This window comes from Pristiophorus japonicus, unplaced genomic scaffold (assembly GCF_044704955.1).
Source record: "Pristiophorus japonicus isolate sPriJap1 unplaced genomic scaffold, sPriJap1.hap1 HAP1_SCAFFOLD_70, whole genome shotgun sequence".
NCBI classification, from domain to species: Eukaryota; Metazoa; Chordata; class Chondrichthyes; family Pristiophoridae; genus Pristiophorus; species Pristiophorus japonicus.
In genome coordinates, this window is record NW_027254613.1 from 1,652,612 (window position 1) to 1,669,582 (window position 16,971).

Sequence of the window (16,971 nt, forward strand, 5' to 3'; positions counted from 1 at the left end):
AGCCTCTAAAAGGCACCACTCTGTGCACAGTACTTGCCGGGTTTGAGTCCTGAGGATGAGTCATCCGCCTAGAGCCACAGGTCGAGGTCATGAATGCTTGGCTCACGGAGATGGCCTTCTGCAGTGTGACTTTGGTATCCGCTGACAGTAGCGTATGAAGAAGGCCCTCGTGGCCGATTCCGATGACAAAGATATCCCGCAGTGCTTCGGTGAGGTGGTCACAAAAATCCCACGGTGCCGCCAGCCTCCTGAGGTCTGCAGCATATTTATATCTCCTGGCCTTCGGGCCGTCGGTGTGTATAAAACAGCTGTCTGGCTGTGAAGATGCTCTCTTTGGGCTTGAGTTGTTCTTGGATCAGTGTTACAAGCTCCTCGTACATCTTGGTCATTGTCTTCGCTGGTGCCAGCAAGTCCCTGACGAGGCCGTAGAAGGTGGGCCCACAAATGGTTGGCAGGATAGCTCTGCACTTATCAGCCAGTGTGACCGGGTTGTCACCTGCCAGATAGTTTGCTGTGAAGAAATGGACAAGCCACTCCACAAAGGCTTCCCAATCATCACCATCGGCGAACTGCTGCAACGTACCAAGTTTAGCCATTTTCGTGTGAAGGTCCGTAATCGCGTCGCCAATTGTTATACCTTCAGATGCTCTGATAATGACTCCACGAGACAATGTGTAGTGCTTGAACTGTAGTGACCTTCGGCCTTTATTGATAACCACAGAGTGAGCATCACACCTGATGGCTTGCCTTTTATACGAGGCCAGGCACACCTGAACAGGTAAGCTACAAGCCTTCCACTGCAGTGCCCTCTGGTGCACAACTTGCAATAGTTCAAGCGATAACCATGTCGGACACATGACAGGTGTCACTGTGGAACCGTTGCTCTCACTCAAAGTTAGACACACTACCGTGGGCACCACGAGGTCTAGGTAGGTAGCCATTGACATTCAGGTTCATATATAAATATATATAAATATATCGACATGTATCATAACTGTTCCCTGGCGGTCAAGGGGTTAAGATCCAGTGCGCTAACCTGGTTTCAATCCTCGATCAATTCATCGCATAATAATAATTGAGGTCTGTGAGACGATTAATAATTGCTGTAATCAACATGAATACCAATACTTTTTGTGATAGACCGAGCTTACAGACTATCTGGCTTCTCCTGCCCGTTGCCAGGCACGTGTTCGAGGTATAATTTTGTAAACAGGGTGAGTTCGCTGATTGCGGGGAGATGGTAGGAGACACTGTGGCCCCATTGTGAGGAAGTGAACACGGTGGCTGGGTGATTGGTGACATTTCTGTAAAGGTCAGCGGAGGAGAAGGATTGAGAACTTTCAGTGTGGGACAGAAGTTGTTTAAGGTGAGCCAACACATTCCCACTCAGCACAGAGGGAGCTCACTGGTCATTGTTCTTTTGGATATTGTCCTTCCAGAATTAATATTTCCTTTGCTGTATCGAAATAACCAAACCCTTGCTCCAAGGTCTGTCTCACTGTTTCCCCGGTGGCAGGCAGAGATACGCCTGCTGCCCTCGTTTATTTCATGTGAAAGGACACAATAGTTCAAAATCAACCTGCATGTGGCCACACACAGCACTGAATAGTCAGGGTGGCCGAGCGGTGTAAGGTGCTGTGTTCACGTCACTGTTCTCCTCTGAAGATGTGGGTTCATGTCCCATTTAATCATTAAGCGAAACCCATTTGTTTTGTCACCACTAACTCCTGAAATGTGCGATTCAGCAGTCCACCTGCTCGCTGAACATTTTCGTCTGACCTGGTGCTGAAGTTTGTTCATTCTTCTGTCGACCATCAATCATATATTTTGCTCTGAGCATGTGAGGAACATTTATCCCGATCTCATTGGGTTTAATTTTGGTAATCTGGTGCTGAAAGTGGAGATGTTTCCGCAGTGCAACGGTTAACACGTTCGCCACCCACGCGAAAGCACCTCGGGGGGAAATATTTTCTGGAGCTTTCTCTTGCATGTTCAGAGGAGAGTTTGTTCTTCTGTGAAAGGTCAAGAGATCAGAAGAACGTAAGAGTTAGGAACAGGAGTAAGGTATTCGGTCCATATTAAATTTTTCAAGATCTTTCCGCCCGGTTTCGGAACGGGGACCTTTCATGTGTGAGGCGAATGTGATAACGACTACACTACGGAAACACTGTGATCGAATCTATCTGAGGATAAAACCACAGCTCTAACCTACACAGCTAGCCGAGAATTCAGGAGCTTGTTTTAAGAGAATAGAATAAGGGTGCTATATTTAGGAAGGCTGTAAGTGCCTTTTCCACGCCTCGGGAACCTTTTCCACGCCTCGGGAACCTACTATCAGCAAGGGCAGACATCGATGACGAGGTCCAACACCGGCTTCAGTGTGCCAGCACAGCCTTCGATCACCTGAGGAGGAGAGTGTTTGAAGACCAGGACCTCAAATCTGGCATCAGGCTTATGGTCTACAGGGCGGTGGTGATACCTGCACCGCGATATGGCTCCGAGACATGGACTATATACAGCAGACATCTCAAATCACTGGACAAATACCAGCAGGGCTGTCTACGCAAGATCCTGCAAATCCCCTGGGAGGACAGACGCACCAACATTAGTGTTCTCGCTCAGGCCAACATCACCAGCTTTGAAGCACTGACCACAATCGACAAGCTCCGCTGGGCGGGCCACATTGCCCACATGCCCAACATGAGACTCCCTAAGCTAGCGCTCTACTCAGAACTCCGACATGGTAAGCGAGCCACAGGTTGCCAAAGGAAACGTTTCGGGCACACCCTCAAAGCCTCCCTGATAAAATGCTACATCCCCACCTGCACCTGGGAGTCCTTGTTCCTTGGGTTGAGTTGCCTGTGCTGCGTGATCCGTGCCGGATCGATCATCCTCAGCCACGTGGTATGTCACAGCACATTTGCACATTCACTGGAGGTACCCCATCGTTGTGCAGCCTTTGCACACGTAGTGCTTGAATCGACATTGATGGGCCCGAGGATTACCCCCTCAGCACCAACACGGTGCTAATAGATTCACATTTACCCACGATGGCGCACTCTGAGTCATCACAGGTCTTGCAGCCACAGACGTATCGACCCTGCCATATGCAGTTCGGCCGGCTAGCGACATCATTTTATGCACAGTCCTTGCCGGTGAGCTTCGATGTTGAGAAGATATCTGTTTGGTGTTATCGTCCGTGGCCATGCATGCCTGGGCGATCGCGATGGCCCTGCTCAGGTCTCGGTTTTCAGTAGCCAACAGCTTTCAAAGGCTGACCTCGTGGCTGATGCCCAGCACGTAAAAGTCCCACAGCATTTGCCCCAACGCAGCAAGGTCCCGCAAGGTGTCTCAGGTCGGTGACATAATCCGCCAGGTCCTGGTCCCCGGAGCGATGGTGCGTGTCAAAACGATATCTGGCCATGAGGATACTCTCCTTCGGCTTGAGGTAGTCCCAAATGAGTGTGCACAACTCAGAATATTCCTTCTCCGTTGGCTTTGTCGGTGTGAGCAGATTCTTGATGAGGCCGTATATTTTAGGCCCACAGACGGTGAGGAGAACGACCCTGTGCTTGGCCATGTTAGTGTCTCCTTCCAGCTCGTTGGCCACAAAGTACTGGTCGAGCTGTTCGACGAAGGCTTCCCAATCATCACCCTCTACGGATCTCTCTAATATTCCAACGGCAGCCATGGTTGTTTGAAGGTTCGTATTCTGTTACTCGTCGCCAATTGTTGTGTCGAGAAGAACTCCCCGAGGCTGAGTACTGTGAGCTAAATTTAGTGTGACCTTAGTCTTCTTTATTACAGCTCTAGAGTGCCTGAACAACATGGCAGTCGACCTTTTATACTGGCCCTGCACGTGTGTGCAGGTGACCATTAGGACTCCAACAGTCGCGCCCTCTGTTGGCAAGTATTACATCGTTACATAATTCACATAATTGTTATCGTTCAGAAGTTATAATTCTAATGAATGCCTGAATCATCCGAAAGGAGCCTGGTTTGTAGGACAAGGCTACATATCAGGAAGGAGTGTAATTAGATGACAAGGGAAGTGATTTTCTGATTATAAGTTAGGAGAATAAAAAGAGTAAATGCTGGTAACACTGAGCAGGTCAGGCAGCATCTGTGGAGAGAGAAACAGAGTTAACGTTTCAGGTTAATGACCTTCCATCAGAAGTTGGGCAGTTGTGTTAGGTAATACTATTAAAAATTTAAATTGTCACGGAGCAGGGGTAAGGAAAAGATATAAAATGTGGCATTTGGAACAGATAGTTTAGAATCCGATTAATTTTTGATCAATTTGTACACCGAGCTGGGAACTGTAACGTGTTTGAGTTCTTCGGCGAACATTCTCAAGGTTTGGGTGTAAGTCCTGTTGTTAAGTGTATGTTTTATTATTGTCAGTTTAAAAGCTCTGACATTTAATGTTGCGGACCATATTACTGCACTGTTCCAGCTCTGTTTGGAGCACCGATCCTTTCAATCTGTCGCTTGACAGGGACAGTTGGATTCACCGTATCTTTGTTTGGTGAAATTTCAAAGATTGAAAGCGGCGCACATCAACCTGGTCACCTACTCACTATCCGCTACACGCTGCTCCCGTGAAATGAAGCCCAGTTGCTGTTTCAAGCTTGAATGCAGGTACAAGCAGAACTCATTCACAGAAAGGCCAATTCGCTGAGATACCTGATTCTTTGCACCGAACTCCTTCGCAAAGAGTTGCAGTTCGTGTGGGTTGATTCGGGCACATCTTTCCCCACACTCCAACACTTCAAACATCACTCAACGGCTGTAAAGCGCTTTGGGGCGTCATGAGTTCCGAAAAGGTGCTGTCGAAATGCAAGTCCTTCTTTGAAAAAATTCGATGCAAGTTCAAAATTCGTGGGTAAATTGAGGGCTCGTCCAGGATTTGAACCCGGGACCTTTCGCTAACTTCAAGTAACAACCCCAAAGCGAGAACCATACCCCTAGACCAACGAGCCAACTACTGCACAACTGTGGAGCTCAGGTGTAACCATTATTGAACCATGATTAATGTGTTGCTATTCTTGATCGGAGGAGCACACGGGACGGAATCAGTGAATTTGGTTTTTCGACCTGTCTTCTGAAGCACCGCACAGTCCCACTCCGACAGTCAATGAGCTGTTGGGACGTTACTGTATCCAGGCTGCGGGTGGCCAACAGGCGCCTGGCTGCAATGAGCGATAAAATCTAACATTAGCCAGAAGCCCGGCGTGCTCAGTCGGTAGAACATGAGACTTTTAATTACAAGGTCCTGGGTTTGAGCCCCATGTTGGGCGATTGCATTTCTTTTAATTTTATGATGGTTTCATGGAAAATCATCATTAATTAACCCACAATCTTCTTTTGCACAATTAAGGAAATGCTAACTGAAGGAACTCCATAATTGAATCATTTCTTCTGTGCTCTGCAAGTGAACTCTGAAACCAAAAAACATTTTACACACTGTGCTTTCGGGGTCTGGGTCAAAATGTTCATTGCTTATAACATCAACAGGAGACTGGGGAAACAGTGAGACTGACTTTAGAGCAAGGGTCCGGTTATTGTGAAACACCAAAGAAAATAGCAATTCTGGAAGAATAACATCGAAACGAAATGTGAGCAGACATCCTGAAAGAAGTGTTAAGGCAGAAGGTTAAATGCTGCATCCCTTTCTGCAAAAAATTCCTTTCACAGATATTTCAATGTCCGAAACGGCACAAAGCAAAAATGTTCCTTTCAAAGTCAATAAACACCTGAATTTCCGCACCCCGCGAATCTCCTGAATCAGATGCCTCTAGTTTTGCCGACTCAATGTTGTGCAATGTTGTGCTCCCACCCACACTATGAAATGTGCCACTAACTTATCGAATCATGGAATGGTGACAGCACGGAAGGCCATTCGGCAATCGAGCCCGTGCCGACTCTCAGAGAGTCCAACTTCCCCGCCCTTCCCCCGTAGCCCTGCAATTGTTTTTCCTTCAGACACTTATACAACTCCCGTCTGAAAGATAAGGTTGAATCTTCCTCCACCGCCCTTTCAAGCCGTGCATTCCAGATCCTAACCACGCCCTGCTAAATGGCCATCTCCTATTCCTATGTGTAAAGTCTGGGAAACACGAGATCAATTCCTGCCACACTCACAGCCTTCCTAAATATAGCAGCGTCATTCTATTCTCGTAAAACAAGCTCCTGAAGTATCGGCCAGATGTGTAGGTTAAAGCTCTGGTTATATTCCTGAGATTACCTGAACCGCAGCGTTTCTGTAGTGTAGCGGTTATCACGTTCGCCTCACACGCGAAAGGTCCCCGGTTCGAGCCCGGGCAGAAACATTGTTTTCGAGACTATTTTTGCTGTGAAATAAATTGAACAAAAGTCGCCCCAGGTTCCTTGTCGCATGAGCACTGAACATTTTAAACCAGTATCCTAAATGCAGAGTGTGTAAAGTCAGATAAGGGAGAAACCTTCATCAATGATTCAAAATCCTTGAATGATTAAAGTTCCGTTATTGAAGTTTCCACTGACCCTCAGTAACGATTCTACAAAACAACGCTGTCGGTTAATGAATGGGGAATAAAACAAATAATCTTCACCCATCCCCATCCCCCGACACACAGTTTAATTCGTTGCAAGTCATTATTTTAAAGATTTTGAATGAAACAGTTACTTTCTGAATCCGGGCTCCCTCTGTGAGCGCCGCACCACTGAACCAGCAGGAAATACATTAAAGAGTTTACCACAATTGCTGACATTTCTTAAGCTTTTGTCTTGTGTTTTTTCAGCTCTTCGTCCGTTTCAGCTCCTGACTGCGGATATTGCTGTGATTAAACCTGAATACAATGCAATGTCTCACAGCCCCTGCCTCGGTTAATACCAACAGATCTAAGCCGCATTTCAAACCCACAAACAACTCATTAGTTATTCGCTCTTCCCAGTTCCAGAGCTCAGAGGGTTATTGTCCATCCCTGGGTTGCAAGCTACCTCGGACCCGGGCCAAAGCTCCCCGTACACCGAGCACAAGCTGAGGAAAACCCCGGGGGAGAGGATATCCTGGTGTGGGGGGCTACAGGGCCGTCGTACCCTTAAATAATCCCTCACAGCTCATCTGAAAGCAGCCGGAATGTGCCTGCCTCAGCCGTGAGGTTACACCTGTTTATTTATAAAAAGAGAAGCAACTATCCTCATTCAGCAGATATAAGGCAAGATATCATCAAAAGAGGTTTTTGGACATTTTAAGTGATGTGTTTAATGCTTCAGTCATTTTTGTGTTTAATTCCCACCCCCTCTCTGGCTGTGCCTGCACTGAGCTTACCTCTAGGTAAGGTTGTTCTGAACTTACAAAAGTGGGCACTTACTCCAACCGACGTTAGTTTGTATTACGTTTTCACTGCCGAAACTTGCAAAACAGGCCTGATTGGATGGACACGCCCCTTTTTGAAAAAAAATACCTTACCTGAAGCCAACCTCAACTAACTCAGTAGAACTGGAGCAAACTAATATCCGAGAATTGCAATTTCTAACATTCTCCAAAGTAAACTAATTGCTCCAAAAAACTAGGAGCAACTCCACCCGAAATTGGGCCCTCAGTGTGGGACAGAAGTTGTTGAAGGTGAGCCAACACATTCCCGATCAGCACAGAGGGAGCTCACTGGTCAGCTCCCCTCAGTTGGGGCTGTTGTACCAGAAGTTTCTGTAAGGCAATAAATGGCAACGCCTCGGCGCGAATTCAATGGTGGGCAATCCTGCTGGCGTCCTACGACTATACCATAAGGCACAGACCAGCCACAGACAACTGTGCAGACGCGCTCAGCATGCTACCCCTGGCGACCACGGAAGGGTCTGACGAACAGGACTGTGAGATAGTCATGGCAATCAATGCCTTTGAGTCCACAGGTTCACTCCTAACAGCTCACCAAATCAGAGCCTGGACGGCCAGCAACCCCACGTTATCCTTATAAAAAAGATGTGTCCTAACTGGTGACTGGGCAGATGCTCGGGATGCCTGCCCCGAGCAATTAAAACCCTTTCACAGGAGCATGCATGAGCTATCACTACAAGCAGACTGCCTGATGTGGGGCAGCCGAGTAGTCATGCCTCTGCGAGGCAGAGAGGCATTTGTCCGGTAGCTCCACCGCGAGCACCCGGGGATCGTTCTCATGAAGGCCATAGCCAGATCCCATGTCTGGTGGCGTGGTATTGACGCGGACTTGGAGCTCTGCGTCCGAAGGTGCACTATTTGTGCCCAGCTCAGCAATGCCCCCAGGGAGGCTCCACTGAGCCCCTGGCCCTGGCCTACCAAACCGTGGTCGCGGGTGCACATAGATTATGCGGGCCCATTCATGGGCAAAATGTTCCTCGTAGTAGTAGATGCATTTTCAAAGTGGATCGAATGCACCATTTTAAACTCGAGCATAACCTCCACCACTTTGGAGAACCACACGTGAAATGTCCCCGGTTTGAACCCGTGTAGAAACATTATTTTGGAGACTACTTTTGCTGTGAAATAAATTGAACAAAAGTCGCCCCAGGTTCCTTGTCGCATGAGCACTGAACATTTTAAACCAGTCTCCTAAATGCAGAGTGTGTAAAGTCAGATAAGGGAGAAACCTTCATCAATGATTCAAAATCCTTGAATGATTAAAGTTCAGTTATTGAAGTTTCCACTGACCCTCAGTAACAATTCTACAAAACAACGCTGTCGGTTAATGAATGGGGAATAAAACAAATAATCTTCACCCATCCCCATCCCCCGACACACAGTTTAATTCGTTGCATGTCATTATTTTAAAGATTTTGAATGAAACAGTTACTTTCTGAATCCGGGCTCCCTCTGTGAGCGCCGCACCACTGAACCAGCAGGAAATACATTAAAGAGTTTACCACAATTGCTGACATTTCTTAAGCTTTTGTCTTGTGTTTTTTCAGCTCTTCGTCCGTTTCAGCTCCTGACTGCGGATATTGCTGTGATTAAACCTGAAAACAATGCAATGTCTCACAGCCCCTGCCTCGGTTAATACCAACAGATCTAAGCCGCATTTCAAACCCACAAACAACTCATTAGTTATTCGCTCTTCCCAGTTCCAGAGCTCAGAGGGTTATTGTCCATCCCTGGGTTGCAAGCTACCTCGGACCCGGGCCAAAGCTCCCCGTACACCGAGCACAAGCTGAGGAAAACCCCGGGGGAGAGGATATCCTGGTGTGGGGGGCTACAGGGCCGTCGTACCCTTAAATAATCCCTCACAGCTCATCTGAAAGCAGCCGGAATGTGCCTGCCTCAGCCGTCAGGTTACACTTGTTTATTTATAAAAAGAGAAGCAACTATCCTCATTCAGCAGATACAAGGCAAGATATCATCAAAATAGATTTTTGGACATTTTAAGTGATGTGTTTAATGCTTCAGTCATTTTGTGTTTAATTCCCACCCCCTCTCTGGCTGTGCCTGCACTGAGCTTACCTCTAGGTAAGGTTGTTCTGAACTTACAAAAGTGGGCACTTACTCCAACCGACGTTAGTTTGTATTACGTTTTCACTGCCGAAACTTGCAAAACAGGCCTGATTGGATGGACACGCCCCTTTTTGAAAAAAAATACCTTACCTGAAGCCAACCTCAACTAACTCAGTAGAACTGGAGCAAACTAATATCCGAGAATTGCAATTTCTAACATTCTCCAAAGTAAACTAATTGCTCCAAAAAACTAGGAGCAACTCCACCCGAAATTGGGCCCTCAGTGTGGGACAGAAGTTGTTGAAGGTGAGCCAACACATTCCCGATCAGCACAGAGGGAGCTCACTGGTCAGCTCCCCTCAGTTGGGGCTGTTGTACCAGAAGTTTCTGTAAGGCAATAAATGGCAACGCCTCGGCGCGAATTCAATGGTGGGCAATCCTGCTGGCGTCCTACGACTATACCATAAGGCACAGACCAGCCACAGACAACTGTGCAGACGCGCTCAGCATGCTACCCCTGGCGACCACGGAAGGGTCTGACGAACAGGACTGTGAGATAGTCATGGCAATCAATGCCTTTGAGTCCACAGGTTCACTCCTAACAGCTCACCAAATCAGAGCCTGGACGGCCAGCAACCCCACGTTATCCTTATAAAAAAGATGTGTCCTAACTGGTGACTGGGCAGATGCTCGTGATGCCTGCCCCGAGCAATTAAAACCCTTTCACAGGAGCATGCATGAGCTATCACTACAAGCAGACTGCCTGATGTGGGGCAGCCGAGTAGTCATGCCTCTGCGAGGCAGAGAGGCATTTGTCCGGTAGCTCCACCGCGAGCACCCGGGGATCGTTCTCATGAAGGCCATAGCCAGATCCCATGTCTGGTGGCGTGGTATTGACGCGGACTTGGAGCTCTGCGTCCGAAGGTGCACTATTTGTGCCCAGCTCAGCAATGCCCCCAGGGAGGCTCCACTGAGCCCCTGGCCCTGGCCTACCAAACCGTGGTCGCGGGTGCACATAGATTATGCGGGCCCATTCATGGGCAAAATGTTCCTCGTAGTAGTAGATGCATTTTCAAAGTGGATCGAATGCACCATTTTAAACTCGAGCACAACCTTCACCACTTTGGAGAACCACACGTGAAATGTCCCCGGTTTGAACCCGTGTAGAAACATTATTTTGGAGACTACTTTTGCTGTGAAATAAATTGAACAAAATTCGCCCCAGGTTCCTTGTCGCATGAGCACTGAACATTTTAAACCAGTCTCCGAAATACAGAGTGTGTAATGTCAGATAGGGGAGAAAACTTCATCAATGATTCAAGCTCCTTAAATGATTAACAAAAGAACATAAGAAATAGGAACAGGAGTCGGCCATTCGGCCCCTCGATCCTGCTCTGCCATTCAATAAGGTCATGGCTGATCTGACCATGGACATTGAGTTAAGGGACTCGGGGGCATGTTCTCTCTCCCCTGAGAAGGTTCACGTTCTGGAGTCCAGCCTCTAAATGGCACCACTCTGTGCACAGTACTTGCCGGGTTTGAGTCCTGAGGATGAGTCATCTGCCTAGAGCCACAGGTCGAGGTCATGAATGCTTGGCTCATGGAGATGGCCTTCTGCAGTGTGACTGTGGTATCTGCTGACAGTAGCTTATGAAGAAGGCCCTCGTTGCCGATTCCGATGACAAAGATATCCCGCAGTGCTTCAGTGAGGTGGGCACCAAAATCCCACGGTGCCGAATGCCTCCTGAGGTCTGCAGCATATTTCGTGATCTCCTGGCCTTCGGGCCGTCGTTGTGTATAAAGCCGCTGTCTGGCTGTGAGGATGCTCTCTTTGGGCTTGAGTTGTTCTTGGATCAGTATTACAAGCTCCTCGTACGCCTTGGTCGTTGTCTTCATTGGTGCCAGCAAGTCCCTGACGAGGCCACAGACCGTGGGCCCACAACTGGTTCGCAGGATAGCTCTGTACTTATCAGCCAGTGTGGCCGGGTCGTCACCAGCCAGGTCGTTTGCTGTGAAGAAATGGACAAGCCTCTCCACAAAGGCTTCCCAATCATCACCATCAGCAAAATGCTGCAACGTACCAAGGTTAGCCATTTTCGTGAGAAGATCTGGAATCTCGTCGCCAATTGTTATACCTTCAGATGCTCTGATGATGACTCTACGAGACAATGTGTCCTTTATTGATAACCACAGAGTGAGGATCACACCTGGTGGCCTGCATTTTACACTAGGCCAGGCACACCTGCACAGGTAAGCTAAAAGTCTCCCACTGCAGTGCCCTCTGGTGCACACCTTGTAATAGTACAAGCAGTAACAATGTAGAACACATGACAGGTGTCACTGTGGAACAATTTCTCTCACTCAAGTTTAGACACACTACCGTGGGCACCACGAGGTCTAGGTAGCTAGCCATTGACATTCAGGTTCATATATAAATATATATAAATATATTGACATGTATCGTATCTGTTCTCTGGTGGTCAAGGGGTTAAGACCTGGCGCACTAACCTGGTTTCCATCCTCGATCAATTCATCGCATAAAAATAATTGAGGTCTGTGAGACGATTAATAATTGCTGTAATCACCATGAATACCAATACTTTCTGTGATAGACTGAGCTTACATACTATCTGGCTTCCCCTGCCCTTTGCCGGGCACATGTTTGGGGTTTAATTTTGTAAACTGGTTGAGTTAGCTGATCGCGGGGAGATGGTAGGAGCCTCTGCGGCCCCACTGTGAGTCTGTGGAAGTGAACACGGTGGCTGGGTGATCCGTGACATTTCTGTAAAAGGCAGCGGAGGAGAAGGATTGAGAACTTTCAGTGTGGGACAGAAGTTGTTGAAGGTGAGCCAACACATTCCCGATCAGCACAGAGGGAGCTCACTGGTCAGCTCCCCTCTGTTGGGGCGGCTGTACCAGAGGTTTCTGTAGTGCAGTGGTTATCACGTTTGCTTTACACGCAAAGGTCCCTGGTTCGATCCTGGGTGGAAACATTATGTTTAAACTTGCTGTGGATGAACAATCGGAGGCGAGTTTCGTCTCCCTGCAAATGCTGCCTGACCTGCTGAGATTTCCAGCATTTGCTGTTTTTATTTGCTATATATTCTCCTGGCAAAAGGGCTCCCTTATTCCTTAATTGCTTTTTATTTCACTTTAATAAATAGATAAATTTGAGTGAGAGAAAACGGATCCACCGAGGACCTTGTGAGGCCAACGTGATATCCGCTGCAATGCAGCCCATCAAAGGGCGAGAAACCACTGAAGAGAAAGGATTAGCTCACAAATATCAGGGGCAGTGCAGTCTGGTCAATGTCAAACCCTCCTTTCTTATTCAGCAGTGGCATGAACGGGAGTCAGACGTCACAAATTTTAATTAAAGACACAAATACAAGGAACACTTCCAAATCTTTTCAGTGTAAAATTCTTTCACTTTATTTGAAATCCTACTGCGTTGAATCTGAAAATATGCATAGTGGGATTTTATCTTCACTACTGATTGTATTTTGTGTGCACGGTAGGAATAACCGGTGCTGTTAAATTTGATAAAAGTTGCCCCAGATTCGTGGTGTCATCGGCAATGAAGAGTTTGAACCAGAAATCTAAAATACAGTGAGTAAAATGGGATATGGTTTTCGAGTTAAGATGCAAAGCACTGCACAAATGATTGAAGTATGGAGTGTCCGAGTTAGCATTTATTTGAATGTGTAAAAGAAGGTGAGGTGTTAATTAATGATGCTTTCCTGTGAAAGCAAGAGAAATGTTTTCGAACAAACCATCCGGTGATAGTCAGGTGAGCGCTGCTTGTGATACTTGGTGGGAATGGGCGAGGATTTTAAAGCCCCTTGTATTGCAGAACCGTCATATAGACAAACATCACTTAACTACTGCGTAGACCTTGTGGTGCAACGGTAGTGTGCCTGACCTTGGGTTAAAGGGTTGCGTGTTCAAATCATGTCGGGGTCACTGTTCTTTTAGCAATTGCTGTTTCACAATAACCAGACACTTGCTGCAATGTTTGTCTCACTGGGAAGTAGTCGTAAGGTTGGTAACAGCATCAAACAAGAAAGAAGGGAAGTGTGCAGTGGTGGTGCAGCAGTTATCATGGGTGACTTTAATCTACACAGTGATTGGGCTAACCACATGGCAGTAATGTGGTGGAGGAGGATTTCATGGAGTGTGTTATGGATGGTTTTCTCAACCAAGAAGGGAGCTGGCCACCCTTTGCTGGGTGATGTGTAATGAGAAGGGACTAATTAGCAATCTTGTTGTGCGAGACCCCTTGGGGAAGAGTAACATAATATGGTAGAATTCTTCATTAAGATGGAGAGTGTCACAGTTAATTCGGAAACTTGGGTCCTGAACTTAAGGAAAGGTAATTTTGACGGTATGAGGTGTGAATTGGCTAGAATAGACTGGCCAAGGATACTTCAAGGGTTGACGGTGGATAGGCAATGGCAAATATTTAAAGATCACACGGGTGACTTCAGCAATTGCACATCCCTGTCTGGAGTAAAAATAGAACAGAGAACGTTGCTGAACCGTGGCTAACAAGGGAAATTAAGGATAGTGTTAAAACCAAGGAAGAGACAGATAAATTGGCAAGAAAAAGGAACAAACCTGTGGACTGGAAGAAATTTAGAATTCAATGGAGGAGGACTAAGGGTTTCATTAGGAGGGGGAAAATGGATTATGAGAAGAAGCTTGCTTGTAACATACAAACTGACTGCAAAAATTCTGTAAATATGAAGAGTAAAAGATTAGTGAAGACAACTGTAGGTCCCTTGCAGTCGGATTCAGGTGAATTTATAATGGGGAACAAAGAAATCGAAGACCAATTGAACAAATACTTCAGTTCCGTCTTCACACAGGAAGACACGAATAACCTTCCAAAAGTACGAGGGGACCGAGGGTCTAGTGAGAAGGAGGAACTGAAGTATATCCTTATGAGGTGAGACATTGATGGGATTGAAGGATGATACATCCCTGGGGCCTGATAGTCTACATCCAAGAGTACTTAAGGAAGTCGACCTAGAAATGGTGGATGCATTGGTGATCATTTTCCAACAGTCGATTGACTCGGGATCAGTTCCTATGGACTGCAGGTTAGCTAATGTAAAACCACTTTTTAAGAAGGGAGGGAGAGAGAAAGCGAGTAATTATAGACCGGTTAGCCTGACATCAGTCATGGGGAAATGTTGGAATCAATTATTAAAGATGAAACAGCAGCGCATTTGGAAAGCAGTGACAGGATCGGTCCAAGTCAGCATGGATTTATGAAAGGGATGGATTTATGCTTGACAAATCTTCTGGAATTTTTGAGGATGTAACTAGCAGAGTGGACAAGGGAGAACCAGTGGATATGGTGTATTTGGACTTTCAAAAGGCTTTTGACAAGGGTCCACACAAGAGATTGGTGTGCAAAATCAAAGCACATGGTATAGGGGGTAATAGACTGACGTGGATCGAGATCTGGTTGGCATACAGGAAGCAGAGAGTCGGGAATAAAGGGTCCTTTTTAAAATAGCAGGCAGTGACTAGTGGATTGCCGCAGGGCTCAGTGCTGGGACCCCACCTCTTTACAATGTACATCAATGATGTGGATGAAGGAATTGAGTGTAATATCTGCATGTTTGCAGATGACACTAAACTGGGTGACGGTGTGAGCTGTGAGAGGGACGCTAAGAGACTGCAGGGTCACTTAGACTTGTTAGGTGAGTGGGCAAATTCATGGCAGATGCAGTATAATGTGGATAAATATAAGGTTATCCACTTTGAGGGCAAAAATGTGAAGACAGAATATTTTATGCATGGTGGCAGATTAGGAAAAGGGAGGTGCAACGAGACCTGGGAGTCATGGTTCATCAGTCACTGAAAGTTGGCTTACAGGTACAGCAGGCAGGAAAAAGGTAAATGGTATTTTGGCCTTCATAGCTAGGGGATTTGAGCATAGGAGCAGGGAGGTCTTACTAGCGTTGTACAGGGCCTTGGTGAGGCCTCACCTGGAATATTGTTTTCAATTTTGGTCTCCTAATCTGAGGAAGGACGTTCTTGCTATTGAGGGAGTGCTGCGAAGGTTCACCACACTGATTCCCGGGATGACTGGACTGACATATGAGGAGAGACTAGATCAACTGGGCCTTTATACATTGGAGTTTGGAAGGATGAGAGGGGATCTCATCGAAACATACAAGATTCTGATGGCACAGGACTGGTTCGATGCGGGTAGATTGTTCCCGATGTTGGGGAAGTTGGAGCAGGCTCGAAGGGCTAGATGGCCCACTCCTGTTCCTAATTCTTATGTTCTTATAGCAATTCTGGAAGAATAACATTGAAACGAAATGTGACCTGACACCCAGAAAGAAGTGTTAAGGCAGAAGGTTAAATGCTGCATCCCTTTCTGCAAAAAATTCCTTTCCCAAACATTTCTCTGACCGAAACTTCACAAAACAAAAATGTTCCTTTCAAATTCATTAAACTCCCGAATTTCCGTGCCCCGCGAATCTCCTGAATCAGATGCCTCTACTTTTGCCGACTCAATCCATGTCCCTTTGCAATGTTGTGCTCCCACCCACACTATGAAATGTGCCACTAACTTATCGAATCATGGTATGGTTATAGCACGGAAGGCCATTCGGCCAGTCGAGACCGTACCGACTCTCAGCGAGTCCCACTCCCCCGCCCTTTCCCCGGAGCCCAGCAATTGTTTTTCCTTCAGACACTTATCCAACTCCCATCTAAGAGATAAGATTCAGTCTGTCTCCACCGCCCTTTCAGGCCGTGCATCCCAGATCCTAACCACTCGCTCTTGTTCCTATGTGTAAAGTCTGGGAAACACGAGATCAATTCCTGCTACACTCACAGCCTTCCTAAATGGAGCACCATTATTCTATTCTCGTTAAACCAGCTCCTGAAGTATCGGCCAGCTGTGTAGGTTAAAGCTCTGGTTATCTTCCTAGCCCCATGTCAATCGCAGTGTTTCTGCAGTGTAGTGGTTATCACGTTCGCCAAACACGCGAAAAGTTCCTGGTTTGAAACCGGGTGGAAACATTTTGAACATTGTTCAATTAAATATTAGAAAAAATGGAATAATTGACATTAATGGTTCAATATTAACAAAGTTGGTGTTTGTTTCTGCTGATGGTAATAACCCTTCAACTAGGCTGGAGTTTAATATTTTGATATTTCAAATAACAGTGTTGATATTTGATGTCTCCAAGATAAGAGAGGCTAATTGATGTCCTGTTTCTGACTGCTCCATTTTTGATCGGAGCGGAGGAGCGGTGAGAGATCGGGGCCCAGGAGCGTCGTGAACGGTGCTCAGGAGAGGCGAGGGACCAGGGACAGCACGGGCCAGCCCACACTGCGATCTATGGATAGTCGGCGCATGTGTACATACTAGGTCCATGCAACAGAGCTTGGTCTATGGTCGTCTTGGGTAATCCTTGCCACTGAACCAAGACCTCGCCCATGAACCAAGACCTCGCCCCCGTGTGGTGGCTGGTGTGCAACGGTCACCCCACATTAAA

At 46.8% G+C, this 16,971-nt stretch overlaps 2 non-coding genes across 2 annotated transcripts; both read left to right on the forward strand.

The window, feature by feature from the left end:
- The first annotated feature begins 6,259 nt into the window (after positions 1 to 6,259).
- Positions 6,260 to 6,332, forward strand: trnav-cac (transfer RNA valine (anticodon CAC)). The gene has a single exon. It is a non-coding gene; the product is annotated as a tRNA-Val (tRNA).
- A 6,034-nt stretch (positions 6,333 to 12,366) lies between these two features.
- On the forward strand, positions 12,367 to 12,438 carry trnav-uac (transfer RNA valine (anticodon UAC)). Its single transcript has one exon. It is a non-coding gene; the product is annotated as a tRNA-Val (tRNA).
- The last annotated feature ends 4,533 nt before the right edge of the window (positions 12,439 to 16,971 follow it).